We start from the raw sequence: 18460 nt of genomic DNA on the forward strand, positions 1-18460 counted from the left end.
GCTGACTTGGTATATTGACTATTTTGAGCTAAAGTTACTTGAAAAACAATAGGTGCAAGAAAGGCGCTATGACCTTTCCTTCTCTCCCCAAAAACAAGAGAGAAAACTCCCATGCAAAAGAAGCCCTTTCCTGCACCTGGAGGGAAAGAAAATTCTCATCTCCAGAGAGGGAGCTCAAGGCTGAGAAGAATCTGTACAAACAAATCTTGTTGAAATAACCCTCATCTTCCTTTAGTTTCCCCATATATTTTAGATAGTTTTCCATAATTACTATACAATAAAACCTTGGATTACAAGTAACTTGTTCTGTGAGTGTTCCACAAGACAAGCAAACATTTCTAATAAATTTTAACTTGAAAATAAGCAATGTCTTATAATACAAGTAGTATGTGATGCTGAGCATCACATGACCACAGCTGAGCCAATGGCTCTTGACATTGGCTTTGATCTATATGTGCTTTGGATTACAATCATGCTTCTGGAATGAATTATGCTCACAAACCAAGGTTTCACTGTACTTTGTTCAATCAACCTGGTATGTAAGCACCCAGGCTTAACAGCTTTTTGTGTTTTAATTTTCCAACGAAGACTAAGTACCATGTACATATGAAAATATGCATGAAATTTTGTATGCTTTTCTCTGTTAATCTGTCTTCTGTCAGTTTATGTCAGGCCCAGTTGGAGACCCTAAGAGGGTAGAGAAAAAGTTTTTCCTCCCCTACAAAAATAGAAAGGTAAGTTCTTTTTGGAGTACAAGATATGGAACCCCAAAATGAAAAGTTGCACATATCCCTATGAAGCACTGTCCAGGCAGAGAATCTCCTACTGATGAAAATGGCTAGAAAGGTGAAAGCTCCAAGCTTTTTAAACTTGTTTCCTTTAACCATTTGAATTGTACAACTCAGGTCCCTATTCTAATTCCAGGCTTACTATGCAAACATTATAATTCTAATTTGGCTTCCTGTGGGTATCAGAGGAACAAATCTTAGATTTAGTGAGTTTTTTATTGTCTGTACTAACCATGGCAAAATTGAACTGCAACCACACATTTAGCAATTTCTCTACAGATGCTGTACGTCATTAACTATTCCACCCTGGAAACTGAGAGGCTGAGAAACACATGCAATGATATGGTTAGATTTATATTTTAAATAGATTTATCAAGCTGCAGTGTGGAGCCTGGACTTAAGAAATCCAAGACTGGGATCAGGCAGACAATTTAGAAGGGAATTACTGAGATTGTTCCAGCAGGAGATAATGAGGACCTGAATTAGGAGGCCGTAGAGATGTGGAGCCAAAATAGGAAACATTTCTCTGTACTGTTACTGGTACTGAGCATTATTTTCTAAATCTGCTTACTTGATAGGTGAGCAAAATCATTTCATTGTTAATTGGATTTCAATGTCTTTCATTACTAATGAAGATGAAAATTTATCACTGGATTAATTCTTGTGTTTCACTCCTGTTTAATTTTTAAAATGTAATTTTTCTTTCATAAAATGTTTTATACATAAAATGTACAAGAGATTCAAGCTACCTAGAATTAAACAGTGGTAGTAGGGACATTTAAACACACAAAACCAAATGGCGTCAATTGAAATGCAAAGCAATCCTATTTTACTTTAATGTAATGCATTAATTTTGGTCTGACCTTCAGCTTTGATTTACACAAAGTTGCCTGGGAAACAGAATTTACTGATTCAGCATAGACCAAAAGATTTGCATTGTAAAAAGAGTCCAAAAAATTAATTCTAAGTAATGGAGTAAGTTTATTCAGAATTCAATTAGTTCCGAGGCTTAGGAAAATAATTTTTTTAATGAGGCTAGAAGAGCAATTCACAAGCAAATTCCATAGAAGTATTTTTCTCCCTGATGTTTATTTATTAAAAATAACCATGATAATAGCGACAAATTACTTTTATTTATTTACTTATTTATTTTTACACAGTGCTTGGGTTTTATTTGATATCATGTCTGTGACCCAGGACCAGCTTGGAATCCACAGTGGGGACAGAGTCACATGGCCCCCTGCTTACCAGGACTCCTCTTCCAGTCCACCCTGTGCTGACATAAGCCAAGGGGCCCCCATAAAAAAGGTGTAGGACTCAGTTCCCTAACAGGTTTTTAGAGCCCTTGTAAATGAACTCCCAAAATAGCTGCTTCTCCTGGAAACTTGGACACCGGTGGGTGGTTCAGGGTAGGCTTCTAAGTGCTGGTTTTCTTTTGTTTGGTGTAAGATTGTTCCAAACCCTCTCCAGGGCCACTTTTCCCATGAAGAAGGTGATAGCAAAATCATACTTCTACCAGTCTCTTTTTCCTGTGAACTGGTATTAAGTTTGGAGGTCTCACTAGATTTCACTCCATTTTTTTGGTAAGAATACCTCACAGGTGCTGTACAACTCAGCACCTCCTCCTGCATCTGGCAGAGGCACACAGTGACGGTTGCTCCACTGTTATAATACATGTGCTTCTGAAAATTTTTACTTAAAAATTCCTTGTAAAAGTCAGCCATTTTTTCTGGTCAAATGTTGCATTTTGACCTGATCTGGCTCTCAGTTCCAGGCCTTTAACTTTCAGTCTTGAGCAAATAAATTCTTCTGTTTCCTTACGAAATGTCAAATTCTGGTTTTCCCAGAACTCTTGGTTCCATTCTTGTGTTTCTTGTCTTAATTCTCTTAGCTTTTGTTCTAATGGTGATTCATTTTTGAAGACGTAATAGTGAACAGGTTGAAGGTTTGCAATGTTTACCCCAGGGGTCCTGTCCAATCATGGAAGGATTTTCTTGAAGGTCAGAATCCTGAGACCCAGCTTGGTGCCCCATCCCTGCACTCCACCTTGGGCTCGGTGGGGGGGGGGGGCGGGGGCGGGGGGGGGAGCTGACAGCTGAGGCCAGGGAAGGCTCCCAGAGCTGAGGGAGAAGAGGCCTCCTTCCACCGCCACAAGGCCACCCTGACTTGCCTGATCGGCTGCCTGTGGCCCATGGCAGTGATTTTTATTTGTTAAAAGAAAGTGAAATCATACACAATCCCATTACTGTAGCACGTCTTATTTTAATTTTTGCATTCTTTTGTTTTTATATCTGTGTAGTTACTCCCAGTTTGATGAATTCCATCCCTGTTAAATGCCTTTACTGTAGAGAAGCTACTGAGTGTTCTACAGCAATAATAACTAGACATAACTATTAGTATTTAATAGCTATTAGTACTATTGCAGTGGTGTATGGAACAATTTCTTTTCATGAACTGAAAGTTCTTACAACCAAAACTCAAATTTAAAAGTTGTACAAAAAGCATTTTAAAGTCACTTTATAAATTATTTTGACCTCAGTCATTTCCTTTTCTTGGTTGTTCTCAAACAGATACCTGCTAGTATAAGAGTAATACATAAGCACTGTAGCACTGTGAAAAGGATTCTAGATTCAGAACTGGGCTTTTATCTTAGCCCTGTAACTTATAAGTCACTCAATCTTTTTGAACTTTAGTTTTCTCTTTTGTAAATAAAACCATACATGATTCTTCTAAAGATATATAGTGCTAACTCATAGATTATGCACTCTATGATTGTTAATTCTCATTCTACAAATTGTTTTTAAATATAATACTCCTTTATACTGGATTATGAGTTGACTTTATGGGTTTAGTCAAAAAGATCAATGCAGAAAACTCTTGCTTATTTGAGCTCTCCCGAGCACATGTGAGGGTGTCCTTTGATTGATGGCTCTGAACGATATCTGAAATACTTTACTTTTTTTACTCCCTAGCACTGCCTCCAACTCTTAAGAGTGCTTGACTAATGACAAGGTCTGAAAAACCAAACCAAAACAAAACAAGACAACCTAAGCCTTTTAATAAGCAATGAAGAATTTATGAAGTTATGAAACTTCTTTAAAACTTTGAGTTAATTGCATCAAAAATTTTAACCAGAGAAATTAGGCAAGAAAAAGTAATACAAGGCACCCAAATTGAAAAGGAAGAAGTAAAATTATCTCTGTTTGCAGATGATATGATCATATGTGTGGAAAACTCTAAAGATTCTACAAAAAAACCCGTTAGAACTAATAAATTCTACAAAGTAGCAGGATACAATGTCAACACATAAAAATAAGATGCATTTCTATACATTAACAATGAACAATCTGAAAAGGAAATTATGCAAGCAATTTCATTTATAATAACACCAAAAAGAATAAAACACTTAGGAATCAACCAAGAACATGAAAGATTTGTACAATGACAACTATAAAACATTGCCGAAAGAAATTAAGGAGACATAAATAAATGGAAACACATCCCATGTTCATGGATTGGAGGATTTATTTTGTTAAGATGTAAATACCACCCAAAGAAATCTACAGATTCAATGCAATCCCTATCAATATCCTAGCAATGTTTTTTTCAGAAATAGAAAAACCCATCCTAAAATTCATATCAAATCTCAAGGGATCCCAAGTAGCCAAAACAATCTTGAAAAAGGAGAACAAAGCTAGAGGACTCACATTTCTTGACTTCAACACTTATTATAAAGCAACAGTAATCCAAGCAGCATGGTACTGGCATAAAGACAGACATAATTATCAATGAAATAGAATTGATAGCCCAGAAATAAACCTTCTTATATATGGTTCACTGACTCTTGACAAGGGTACCAAGACCATTCAACGGAAGGACAATCTTTCCAACAAATGGTGTTGGTAAAACTGGATATCCGTATGCAAAAGAATGAAGTTGGACGCTTACCCAACCATATACAAAATGTAATTGAAAATGGATCAAAGATCTAAATGTAAAACTGAAAACTAAAAAACTTTCAGAAGAAAACAGGGCAAAAGCTTCGCGATATTAGATTTGGCAATGATTTCTTGGATATGACACCAAGATCACAAAACATAAAAAAAAAAAGACAAATTGAACTTTGTAAAATTTTTAAAAATAATGCATCAAAAGACAATATTAACAGAGTAAAAAGGCAACACACAGAATGGGAGAAAATATTTAGCAATCGTATCTGATAAACGATTAATATCCAGACGACACTGAGAACTCCTGAAACTCAGTAAATAGCAAACCAAACAATGCAATGCAAAAATGAGTGAAGAATTTGAATAGACATCTCTCCAAGAAAGATTACAAATGGACAATAAGCATATGAAAAGATGCTCAACATAATCAATCATTAGGTAAATGCAAATCAAAACTATAATGAAATCCTATCTCATATCCATTATGATGGCTGTTAAGATTTGAAGAAATTAGAACCCTGGTACATTATTGGTAGAAGTCTAAAATGGGACAACTTCTGTGGAAACAGTATGATGGTTTCTCAAAAAGTTAAAAATAGAATTACTATATGATCCAGCAATTCTACTTCTATGTATATATCCAAAAGAATTGGAAGCAGAATCTCAGAGATATTTGTATACCCATGTATGATGCAGCATTATTCGCAATAGCTAAAATGTGGAAGCAATCCACGTGCTCATCAACTGATGAATGGATAAGCAAAATGTTGTACACATATACAATGAAATATTATTCAGCCTTAAAAAGTAAGGAGATTTTGACACATGCTACAACATGGATTAACCTTGAGTACATTATACTAAATAAAATAGGCCAGTCACAAAAAGACAGTACTATATGATTTCACTTACATAAAATACTTAGAGTAGTCAAAGCCATTGTACAGAAAGTAGAATGGTGATTTCCAGCGGCTAGGGGAAGGGGCGAATGAAGAGTTTTGTTTTTGTTTGTTTGTTTGTTTGTGTTTGTTTTTGTTTTTAATGAGTATAGAGTTTCAGGTTTACAAAATAAAAAGAGTTATAGAGATAGTGGTGATGGCTGCACAACAAATATTTTGAATGTATCTAATACCATTGAACTGTACATTTAATAATTATCAAGATGGTAAATTTTACATCATATGTATTTTACCACAATAAAAACAAATCGAAAAAAATTGAATAATATTTATCCCTAAAATTTCTCAAGGTCATCTCATTTGTGTCAATCCTTTATAGTTTTCCAGCATCATGCTTTGCCTAAAATACTGGGTATGACCTGAAGAAGCCTTGTAGGCATGTTCTTTGCTACCCATCTCATGGAGGGAAAGAGTAAAGAACATCGAACTCTATTTGCAAAACTAGGTTCTGGCAGCTTGAGATGGATTCTCTTCCCACTACTGCAGGAACCAGTAGAATTCCTAGTCCCTTATAAATATTGAGGAGTATCCAAATATGCCACCACAAAATACACCTCTTTGGCATATGGATTATTTTGAAGTAAAGACCATTGAAAACTAGCAGATGCAGGAAAAGCCCTAAAAACAGGACACAAGTTTTATTATTGTAAAGGAAATTACATTGATAAAGGACATTCTTTTCTTTTAAGTTTTTATTTTAATTCCAGTTGGTTAACATACCATGCTATATAAAGGAAATGTTTATTTCTAGAGATGTCCTCAATCTCTCCTACCAGTAAGAGGAGGACCTTTAACAACTGGCCATTTGAGAAGGCACCAATTTTAATCTGCATAACAAATCTCATCCAACAATCCCTGTGTACCATACTTTTCTTAGTCACTTTCACATAACTGGCCTCCCCTTCTCAAATGCCCCAAACTCCTTTTTCTTGGGTGGTATTTAAACTCAAGTTCCAACCAATCATTTGGGGTTTACCCATCACTGAGTACTCCCCTGGGTATATGCACAATGCACATGTTAATAACCTTGTTTTTCTCTTATTAATCTGTTTTTGATCAGTCTAATTTGTAGGACCATAGCTAGAAAAACTAAGATGGGTAGAAGAAAAGATTTTCCCTCACCTACAACATCCTCCTTTTCTTTCTGAGCACAAACCATGGATAAGCCCCTTCTCAATCTGAGTTAAATTCATGCTGATCCTATAACTGTGTCACTTTGTTTTTGATAAAGTTTAAGACAAAAAGCATCTTAAGTTAAATGTTTGGTCCTAATATTTCTTTCTGTTTTCTTTGATTTGCCTGAGAAATCCACAAGTCAGGGATATATGCGTAAGTTTTCCTTTCAAGTAGAGCTTAACTATTTAATGAATCATTCTAAACTAGTATGCGGGCCTCTTCTCATTAATGGCTGTGATAGCTATAATAGCAGCAGGTTCTAATACATTTGACATATCTGCTTCCTTTTAAGTCTCCAACTTAATTCTCATTTTTGGTCTAAAAGGTACCTGAAGTTTTTAGTTCAACTGTCTGTCAGGGGCAGATGATACTATGAGTTTAAGGAGTCTGCCCATTGCCTTTTTGACTATTCCTCTCCAATGGGTAGTAAACAATCTATTATTAGGTGACAACTGATTCAGGTATGAATCAACAATGGGTACTGAAACTATCCCATTGATAAAGAATAGGATATCTACATGGTCTTAAAGTTTCTAATGACAAATTACTAATTAATAACAGAAAGAAAACTAGTATGTTTATAATGAAGAAACTTGGCAAACGTCACCTTAACTGAGCAATCAAAGTTAACATTACCAGGGTGTCTGGGTGGCTCAGTCAGTTAAGTGTCTGACCGTGGCTCAGTCATGATCTCACAGTTTTTGGGTTCGAGCCCTGCATTGGGCTCTGTGTTGACAGCTCAGAGCCCAGAGCCTGCTTCAGATTCTATGTCTCCCTCTGTCTCTCTCTTCTCCTCTCTAGTTTGTGCTCTCTCAAAAATAAATAAACATTTAAAAAGTTAACATCATAAATAGTGGGAAAAGTCAACATCATGTGCCTTGTGATGTGAAATACTGGTAAGAACATAGGATCACATTCATAGTATTCCTGCCAAAAATGCATACCCTGAATCTAATCATTAGATGAACTGAAAGTGAGGATGTATAACTGGTCTATATACTCTTAAAAAAATATCAATATCATGAAAAACTAATGACTTATTTAAAAAACTTTAATATTTATTTATTTTTGAGAGAGAGAGAGAGAGAGAGAGAGAGAGAGAGAGAGAGAGTGAGTAGGAGAGGGGCAGAGAGAGATGGAGACATAGAATCTGTAGCCGGCTCCAGGCTCTGAGCTGTCAGCACAAAGCCTGATGTGGGGCTCAGACCCACAACCTGTGAGATCATGACCTGAGCTGAAGTTGGACACTTAACTGACTGAGCCACCCAGGCTCCCTGAGTAATGAATTATTTTAGGGTAAAGAAGAGACAAAAGAGACATAAACACTAAATGTAAAGTGTAATCCAGACTGGATTCTGCACCAGATTTTTTTTTTTATATATAAATGAAATAAGAACATAAGAACTGGTAAAATTTCAATTTAAATAATATTGTTCAAGGTTAAATGCCCTGATTTTGATCATTTTATTATGGTTATGTGAGTGAATTCCCTTGTTAGAAAATATATACTGAAGGATTTAGGGGTTAAGGGGAATGATGTCTGCAACTTCTTTCAAATAGTTTAGAAAAATTGTAATATATATATATATATATATATATATATATATATATATATATAGTTTTGAAGGCTATATGGCTTGTTTTTGCAACTATCTAGCTCTGTTGTAGCTGGAAAGCATTCATCAATAATATGAAAATGAATGTGTGACTGTTACAATAAAACTTTATTGTAAAAACAGGCAGTGAATGGAGTATGGAATATGGGCTGTAGTTCACTTATCTCTGCATTAGACTGTCATGTCCTTGACACTAAGGATAATGTGTTCTTATGTCTCTGTTTCTGTAGTGCCTAGATCAAGACCTAGCATTCAGCAGATCCGTAACAAATATTTGGTACATGAAGATTGTCCTGTCCTATCTTTGTGGTGGGTCTTTGATCTCACAGGTTGCATAACTTTGGCTTAATTACTTGCCACTTCTTTTCACGGCCTCAAGATATCAACTGTAAGTAGCTCTGTGTACTTTGTAAACCTGCTCTGGAAATCAGAAGTAAGCTTCTTCTCCTTCTCCTTCTCCTTCTCCTTCTTCTACTTTTTTTCCCAGTAAACTTTACATCCAATGTGGGGCTTGAACTCATAAACCTGAGATGAGAGTTACATACTCTACCCACTGGGCCAGCCAGCACCCCAGAAGTAAGAGCTTTGATACTATTCCATATGAGGTGCCAAGTTGACAGAAATTCCCATGAGGTCATTGGAAAGAGTATATTCTACATATTTGCTGGCAAACCTGTAGGAGTTTAGTTGTAATCCTACTCTAGAGCAAGTGGTGTTGAGATTTTGTTTTGTTTTGTTTTTTGTTTTTTGTTTTGCGATCTATGAGTCCCTGACCAGAACGAACTTGGTAACTTGGTTGAGAAAATAAAACACAGAAATGAAAAAATTATAGAACAATAGCAAATTCTTCCATATTCCTGACATTTCATTCTTCCCTGCTTCAGTCTTCATATATCACTGATCAATTAGAAGTCATCTCCTTTCCTCTTAATTACCATGGTACTCTATCTATAGGTTGAATTATAATAATTTTTGTGCATATATTTTCTCTATTGGTCTTCCCACCAGGAATAGCCTGGCCAGCAAGACAAAAATATTCATCTCTGTATTAGGGTGGCTTTGCCTGAGTGATTTGCTTTTTATTTCCTTCCATAGCCAATCAATACTTCCTTCCCTTTTTTATGGATACATTCTTTCATTAGTATGTTAATATATTCAATAAGTTACCTCAAATATTACAGGCTTGACTTGGCAAGGATTCTTTCAGGTGACTTTGCCTATAAATGAATTATATGTAAGTACATAGTTTTATTCTTTGAAGACAATCTTATTTAACTCATATCCAAATTCTTTAGAGAACACCCCCAGTAGCATTCTGTACTGACAATTGCAGAAAGTAAATTAATGTTTTACTTATAGCTACACTGAGGTTGGTATCATATTCTGGACATCGATAACTATTCTGATTGTGTAAGATGGTGTTTTAGGAAATCTTTTGAGCATTGTTCTCCTTGTAATTACTTCACTTGAGCTTAGGTACCCTGCTGTTGTATTATTTCCATGTGCCTTCATTTGCATATTTCCATTGTGATAAACATCTGCATTGATCCTTATTTCCTTCCCTCCAGTCTCAGGAGATGAAGTGTCCCTCCCACTGCTCAACTCACAGCAATCTGGCTTCTGCTTATCCCCCACCTTCTTCACCCCATGACTGAGATTATTTGTACTGAAATAAATAATGCATTAAAAATGCCAAATTCAGACAATCCACTTCAATCTTTATCTTACTGAATCTCTCTTCTACTTCTGATTGTTGGACAAACAGTTCTCAAAGCTCCATCCTCTATGCTTTTAGCTTTCCTGACATTATTTATTCTGATTCTAATCACATATGCCTAACCAATATTATTATTTTCATTCACAGGATCCTCCTCTTTTGCCTACAGGTCTTTAATCTTAGTTGTGTCTGAGGGTTCTTCCTATCTTCAGGCACTGTTTGTCTCTTTTTGTCTTATGTTGGGTGACCATTAATCTCTCTTCCCTTTTTTTTTAAAGTTTATTTTGAGGGAAAAAAAGCATGAGTGGGGAAGGGGCAGAGAGAGAGGTGAGAGAGAGAATCTCAAGCAGGCTCTGTGCTACCAGTGCAGAGGCTAACGTGTGGCTTGAACTCATAAACTGTGAGATCATGACCTGAGCCAAAGTCAGCCACTCAACTGACTGAGTCACCCAGGCACCTCTCATATGCTGACTTCCAAATCTCTATCCCAATCTCGATACCTCCTTTCATACTTAGATAACTAACTAGTTACAAATGTCTATGTATTGACAATGTTTTGGTATTTCACAACATGGAAATAAAGCATCACTTTTGTTGGCCAAACTTGAAATTTCTTAACAAGCTGTATTGATATTAGGTATAAATTTTTTATGTCATCACAGAAATCTCTTCCATATGATCTTCTTTTCAATGTTTTCTATTTCATTAGATATATAAATTAAAAAGGGGAGAAAATTAAATACTTTCATAAATGTATGAGAAATTAAATAAATACATAACTACAGCTGGATATATGTTATCTCAAGTCTCTCATTTCAGTGTTCTTTTACTTAACACTGGGTCTCCAGATGTAACTATACTAGTTTTATATCAATGTCTTATCAGTTAAAATATTTTGTCCCTAACAGAAATCTTCCCTCCAACTGGCTTAAACAACAAAAAGATTATCTCACATATCTGTTATTCCTGAAGTAGGGTCAGCTCCAAGGTTAGTCTCTTCAGTAGCATGAAGACATAGGTTTACTCTATTTTCTAATATGCTTATGTCCCATACGTTATTATCAAGTACATTTATTCTGTGATTTTAAGGGTGATTTAGTTTTAGGAATTTCAACAACATAATTCTATATATCCACAAGTTAGTTCTGCCCATTAGGTCTGGACATAGTAACATTCAAAAAAAGAAGAGACACCATTTTGTCCTGTGGCTCTCTTGTAGAAATACAATTTCCTCAGAATCACTAGTAGACTATATTTTACAATTCTTTGGCCACTGGATTAATTTGTTATTGCTGTCATAACAAATGGCCACAAACTTAGTAGCTTATAGCAACATTCATTTGTCATCTCATAGTTCTATAGGATAGAAATCTGGGTGGGCTCTACTGGGTTCTGTGTTTAGAAACTCACAAGGCTAATGTCCAGTTTGTAGAGGATGCTGGGCTTCTTTCTGGAAGAGTTGAGGAAAAACTCACTTCCAAGCTCATTCAGATTGTTCACAAAATCTAGTTCCCTGTGGTAATAAGACCAACATCCTCATTTCCTTGCTGGCTATTAGCTAAGGGGTGGATCTGAGTAATTTGGGGATGTCTGCATTCCTCGTCAAGTGGTTCTCTTCTATCCTATTGTTTTGAATCTCTGACTTTCTTTTTAAAAAATTTTTAAATGTTTATTCATTTTTGAGAGAGAGAGAGAGAGCGAGCAGGGAAGGGGCAGAGAGAGAGGGAGACACAGAATCTAAAAGCAGGCTCCAGGCTCTGAGCTGTCAGCATAGAGCCCGATGTGGGGCTTGAACTTGAGATCATGACCTGAACCAAAGTCGGACGCTCAACCAACTGAGCCACCCAGGTGCCCCATCTCTGACTTTTTTTGCTATCATCTGAAGAAACCCCTCTGCTTTTTAGAGCTTGTGTGACTAGATTTTAAGCTTGCCCAGATAATTTCTCTTCCTTAAGACTGTGCCAAAGAAGAGAACACAAGCATGAAAGTGACATCTTACCATGTTCATAGGCTTCAGGGATTAGGGTGAGAAATCTTTAAGGACTCATTTTAGAATTACGCCTACAATAGCCATAGTTGGGTCACAAACCCTTTCTGAATTAATCATTGTCAAAGGGAATGAATTACTATAGTTTACTCAGATAGTTTTCTGCAGTGGAATTGACATGTTGGGGAATAGACAATAATGTCCACTATGTACTCACAGTATAATGCTTCTCTTGAGAAGTGCTAAATGGGCTCATATATTCTCTCTAGTCTCCCTCTCTCTCTCTCCCCCTCTCTCTCTCCCTATATATATACATACATACACACATTTCTTACGAAGAACAGTATATCCTGTTATTACTCTATTTTCCTCCTTATTTATCACAGTGGGTAGTACACATTGGTTACAATATCAGTTAAACATTATTTTAAGGGAAGAGAAAAAAGACTTTTTGAAGTGAAGCCTAGCATTTGAGAACAAAAAGAACAGAATCTATCTTTCCTATCCTATCATGGTAACCGATCTTAAAAAAAGACAGCTGATTAACTTGTTGGGCTGATGGTTGGCAACAGTGTTATGGTTTCGAATTTGGAATTTCTTTCATATCTTTATGTGAAACATGTAGTAGAATTTGGCAGATACTGCTGATATTTGTTCAGCGGTTATAGGGTAAGTCATCTTTGATGTCTGGGAGCAACTTTCTATAAGAAATCATTGTCCACTTAGCATTACCATTGATGAGCTATTCATGGAATCATTAACTTTCAAGGATCTCCAGTATTGCTTCAAGAGGTCCTCTCTAGTAATTATCCAACTTCTTGTTCTCTTACTCCCTCAGGCCATTCACCACACTGCTTTGCCTGGTTTGTTCAAATGTAAGGGCAATTTGGCTATATTTACTCTGTTAATATTTAGAGTAGCCCAGTGTAGCTAACAATGTAGGTGTCATTTTCCCTACTCCTCTTTTCATATGTGATCCTCTAGAAGCTGTTTCTTTTGTCCATGATGATGACTTTCCTCTAAACAGGAGAACTTTTTCATTAGGCAAAAGTAGAGACATTTCCCTATTAGTCTCTTAAATAAGGATTTACCACAGTTGATTGTACCATCTGGTAGAAGTATACACTAGGTAATTAGGCAAGACTCCTCCAAGAACCTGAGCCAGGGTTGGGAGACTGTCCAGGTGAGGTGTACATTGTTTATTTGGCTGATGTGCTGTCCTGTATGTCAAGATACAGTTCAAGAACTGATAAACTTTGTGAAATATAAATAATTCCAGAAAATGAAGTGATAGTGAAAACATTAGGTAGATCTGGGACTTTTGTTCTAAATATGGTACTTTTAGCAGATAAAAGGTCAACTGGCTACTAAATTGAATAGACCTTAGTCATTTTCTATTGTTACTGGATGAATTTATTCATTTTTAACCATGAGGAGACAAGGTTCCTAACTGGATATAATGAGCTTAAGGCAAGCAGTGAAGTAAGAAACATTCACTAGCATCTGGTTTTAAGCATTCAAAGTCAGTGGAATCATCAGTCCACTTTACTATATTATAGTGTTTTATTATATATTAGTAATACTATAAAAATGTACATTTGATAGACATGAATGTTAAACATCCATAGGTTTTTGGTGTATTTCACTATAGAGATGGCTGTTCTCTCTGGGTTACTTAAATTATTCATCCAATGCTAGAATTCTGCTTGCTATGTTCATAAATAAGGCCATAAAACATGGTATATTGGAAATATTATATTGTCAAGAACTTTTCTCTTTATTGTTATACAGGTTTCCTATTATTTACATGTAACTATTTATAAAATGAAATTATTTTATTTGTGAATACGAGGATGAATGACTTTATTAGCATAAATTGGTAAAATTGTGCCATCTAGTGCCCTTTTTGAAAAAACTTGTTTTTAAAAAATTTTTCAGTTTCCAGAATCTTAAATATTACAGATTAAAAAATGAGTCTAGAAATCATTTTCCAACCCCTACATATTACAGATAAAAATGAGTGCAAAAATGAAAATAAATTTAGGACACATGTTACTGGAAGAGTGTACTCCGGGCACAGGAAAGAATTCTAGCAAATACCTAGGAATTGGTGTGGTCATTCCAAGGATTTCCTAAGATATGTTTACCACACCTATTATAACATTCTCTGTGAAGTGTATTAGTGGAGAGTAGGAATAAGAAGAATGACTAAAAGACCACTAGATAATGAGATTCTTGGTAGTTGGTGGCGAATGGGATGACCTTCAAGAATGGGGCCTGAAGATTCTTCTCTCCTTTACTTTTCCTATCTGATTATGTTGCCACCTCAGGCTCTATCCCAAGAACTGGGGTAAGCAGAGTTGTGTGTGGGTTTGTGTGCTTGTGTTTTGATAAGAGGGGAAAAGAGGTGCCTGAGGTATATTAGAATAAACAGGGGGAAATGTGAGGGAGAAGGCAGAAAAATGAAAGATTATATTTTAATGTCCTAGTAGCTGAAATTAATTTGACAGAAAGTTTTGGAGTCACATTTATCCAGGTTTGGGTTTGTGTGAGTTTGGAATTACTGGATTACTTTTGGAGACTTAATTTTCATATGCTAAAAAAAAAAAGTAGAGGAGGAAGCAAAGAAAGATAAATTCAGATACCTTATCAAATAGTTGTATAAAATATGACATAATGAATATTAGTTCCTTTTAACCACAAATATGTTAGGAAAAATGTCTTCAACTCTCTACTGTATATGTGGGACATATGCATATCACTTGTGTTAGTTATTCAGCCAGTTCAATTAGGCTAAAGATTTCTTTTATCTAGTAACCTTCCCTTAACTACTGATCATGCACCATCTTGTGACTTCTATTATTTTCTTGACATTTTTGTATCTTGAATTGCCACTTATTAACGTTTTTAGGATTTGCACCAACTACTGTACCTATATCTATATCCATATCTATATCATCTATCTATGTATCTACAAAAATGTGTTGTATACCTCTCAATATCTTGTTTATAACAAGGAATTAATAAATACTTGTTACCTTATTTACTGGGCTTTAGTAGAATTTTCCTTCACCCAGGTAAAGACATGTTACCAACAAATCCTTTATATTACAACCATGAGAAGAAAGTATATTTCATCAAACACATTTGAAATTTCATAAACACTTGTGTATTTTAAGATCATAACCTTATTTTTTATTTTTAATCATGGTAAAAAAAAACACATAAAAGTTACCATCTTAACTATTTTTTAGTGTTAAATAGTTTAAGTAATGAACTATTGTTCAGTATTAAGTGTATTCATGTTGTCGTGCAAGGTATCTCCAGAGCTTTTTCATCTTTCCAAATGGATCTCTGTATCCATTAAACAACTCCCCATTTCCTCCTTTACCAGCTCCTGGCAGCCACCATTCTTCTTTCTGTTTCTATGAATTTGACTACTTTAGATACCTCATATAAGTGGTATCATATAGTATTTGTCTTTTTGTGACTGTCTTATTTCACTTAGCATAACGTCCTCAAGTTTCATCCATGTCATAAGCGTGTGATAGGGTTTCCTTCCTTTTTAAGGCTGATAATATTTAAGGTAATTATTTTTAGAGTATGAGATTTTAGTCAGAAGACTTAATGAATGAGAACTGCAAATCAATTTAATATGGTCTACATAACAGAAGAATATAGATACATATATTTAGTAAAACACTGTACAATGCTGAAACAGAATTCTAATAATGGAGAATCTTCTAAAACTATAATAAGCTCCTTTGGGACTATTATGCAAGACAGTAGGCTTTTTAAAATGCCATGTAAATATATTCTTAAATTTTTTATCAACAATTTATAAGTTGAGCCAGATGAGATTTGTACCTCACTACCATGTAGTTTCCATTTTTAATGTACTGAATTTAAATGATGAGAAGTGTCAAATTTACTGATTTCTAATCTTTAAAAAGCACACATCACAGTTTAAAAGACTTTTCATTTTGTCTTCATTTTACTTTCTTGAAAAAAAAGTTAAATACCTTGCCATGTTACTCACACTTTTTTAAACAAAAGTATTGCATTTGTTATTTGTGTGCCTTATTTTCTCACCATTAAAAGCATATGATCAGTAAATTGTTAACTGGAACTATCCATTATAGGAGGACCCAACCCAGAGTAACCCATGATAAGGACAGGGAAAGCAATCTAAGGATCAGGTTGCAGCATCTGTCTGGATCTCAAACCCAATTTCCAGAGTAACAACAGAAGAATGAGCAAGCAGTTGCCACTGCTTTTCAGGCAGGTGATTTATTACGCAGACTGATTTTGGACAAAGTTGGTAATAGAAACATGTTATCTGTCCCTTCCTGAGAAACTCCTCAGTATGCAAACTTACTTAACCCATTTTTACATAACTTAATTTCCTTCATGACCCAACATTTTTGTGGTAAAACCTCTCCAACTGCCTCTCCACATCTTTCCCCATGATGGACCTCACAAGACCACATATGGCTCTGCCTCCGATTACTCTTTACCTCATTTGGCATTGGATTTTTCTCATCAAGGTATCATTTGAATCAAGTGGGAAGATACATATTTCTCAAATGAGCCCAAATGGTATATGCATGTGTGTTGCAACCTTTACTGGAAATATGACCTGATTTACCTTTCACCATGTTCTTGCTTTACCTCATTCATGGCATTAAAACAATGTAAACATTTCACAGTTCTGCCTGTTCCCCCCACCCCCTGTTTTGTCTCTTTCAACCAAAGTTTCACATATTAAATTTTATTAAATAATCCTGAAGCATTTCTCTTATTTTATAAACAATGAATAAATGTGATATTTATTCCTTCCTTATTCTTCCCCTCCTTGGCCCACATTTTCTCCCCAACTTAGGTAATCTATTCATGTCCAAATATGCATCCTTTCATATTTACTCCATGCTTAATCATATACATAAATATACAAGCACATATACATTTAACATGTACAGTGGTTTTGGGGGGCGGGGTAATTCTTGGTTTTAGAAAAATGATGTCTCACATTTGTCTGAATCTTGTTCTTCTTAACAATACCTGATGGAAATCATGCCAACTAACTGCAATGACTTTAATTCAATGTTTAAAATGTCTGCATAGTATTTTATGGTGACATGATTCAGTCATTCCCTTCATTAATAGGTATTTCATTTTTTATCGTTGTTTACTTTTTACACAGTACAAAGGTTGTTTAAATATATGGATAAATGTATGTATGTATATCATTTTATGATATAGTATTTAAGTTTTATGGGATATCTATGGCATATTCACAGATAGCTTTACAAAAAAGTAATAGTTCACATTTATCCATTATGAAATTATATTTTCTTGCATCTTCCCAGAAAATATTTCATTGGTCTTTTAAATCTTTGTCATTATGATGACTAAAAAAGTAGTATTTCACTTCATTCTGATATGCATCTCCTTTTAAATTTTGATATTGTCATATAAGGACTATCTTTTCTCTAAGTTTTTGTCTCTAGGGGTTAAGCTCTCCCTTGCCCATACATATAATTTTCTAGATTTTTACACATGAATTTTAATGTTCCATGTTTTACATTTACATCTTAAAAAATCTGGAAATTATTTTTATTTTTTTCTTCTAAGATCTATTTAAATTCAAGTTAGTTAACATATAGCGTGTAGTGTAGCATTGGTTTCAGCAGTAGTATTTAGTGATTTGTCACTTATGTATAACGCCCAGTGCTCATCATAATTAGTGCCCTCCTTAATGGCCCCAAATATGAAATGCTTCATGGATTGTTATGCCATCCTAGCACAGGGGCCATTCAAATCTTCTCTATATTGTTCCAACTGGAAACTATTTTTTAAATGTGAAATATAGGGGTAAATTCTACTGTCGTTTAAATTGGGTAGTCATTTGTGTCAGCAGAATTTATTAAGGAGTTGATTTGTTTCTCACTTAAAATACATTTGTCTTATATTAAATGGCTACATAAATTGGAAAACATTTCTGGAATTTTTCTTTAGTTCTTTTGATCTATTTGTCTATTTTTAGGCCAATAGCCTAATTGATATTTTTATGATATTGTCTTCCCATTTAACTTTGGTATCTTTCCATTGTTTACATCTTCTGTATTTAGGTTCTATGAGTTTCCTATTGCATAATTCTATGTATATAATTTTTTCATTATTGCAAATGATTTTTTTATAATTTCCTTTTTAGTTACTTATTAGTATAGATTAAAAAATTACTGGTTTTTATATATTTAACTTGAA

At 34.9% G+C, this 18460-nt stretch overlaps 1 non-coding gene and 1 pseudogene across 1 annotated transcript; both read right to left on the bottom strand.

Annotated features, from left to right (window-relative positions):
* Positions 1–2192: 2192 nt before the first annotated feature.
* On the bottom strand, positions 2193–2981 carry LOC125164833 (cytochrome c oxidase assembly factor 8-like; annotated as a pseudogene).
* A 14976-nt stretch (positions 2982–17957) lies between these two features.
* Positions 17958–18062, bottom strand: LOC125165033 (U6 spliceosomal RNA). Its single transcript, XR_007151940.1, has one exon. It is a non-coding gene; the product is annotated as a U6 spliceosomal RNA (small nuclear RNA).
* Between the last annotated feature and the right edge of the window lie 398 nt (positions 18063–18460).

This window comes from Prionailurus viverrinus, chromosome B1, assembly GCF_022837055.1.
Source record: "Prionailurus viverrinus isolate Anna chromosome B1, UM_Priviv_1.0, whole genome shotgun sequence".
NCBI lineage: Eukaryota > Metazoa > Chordata > Mammalia > Carnivora > Felidae > Prionailurus > Prionailurus viverrinus.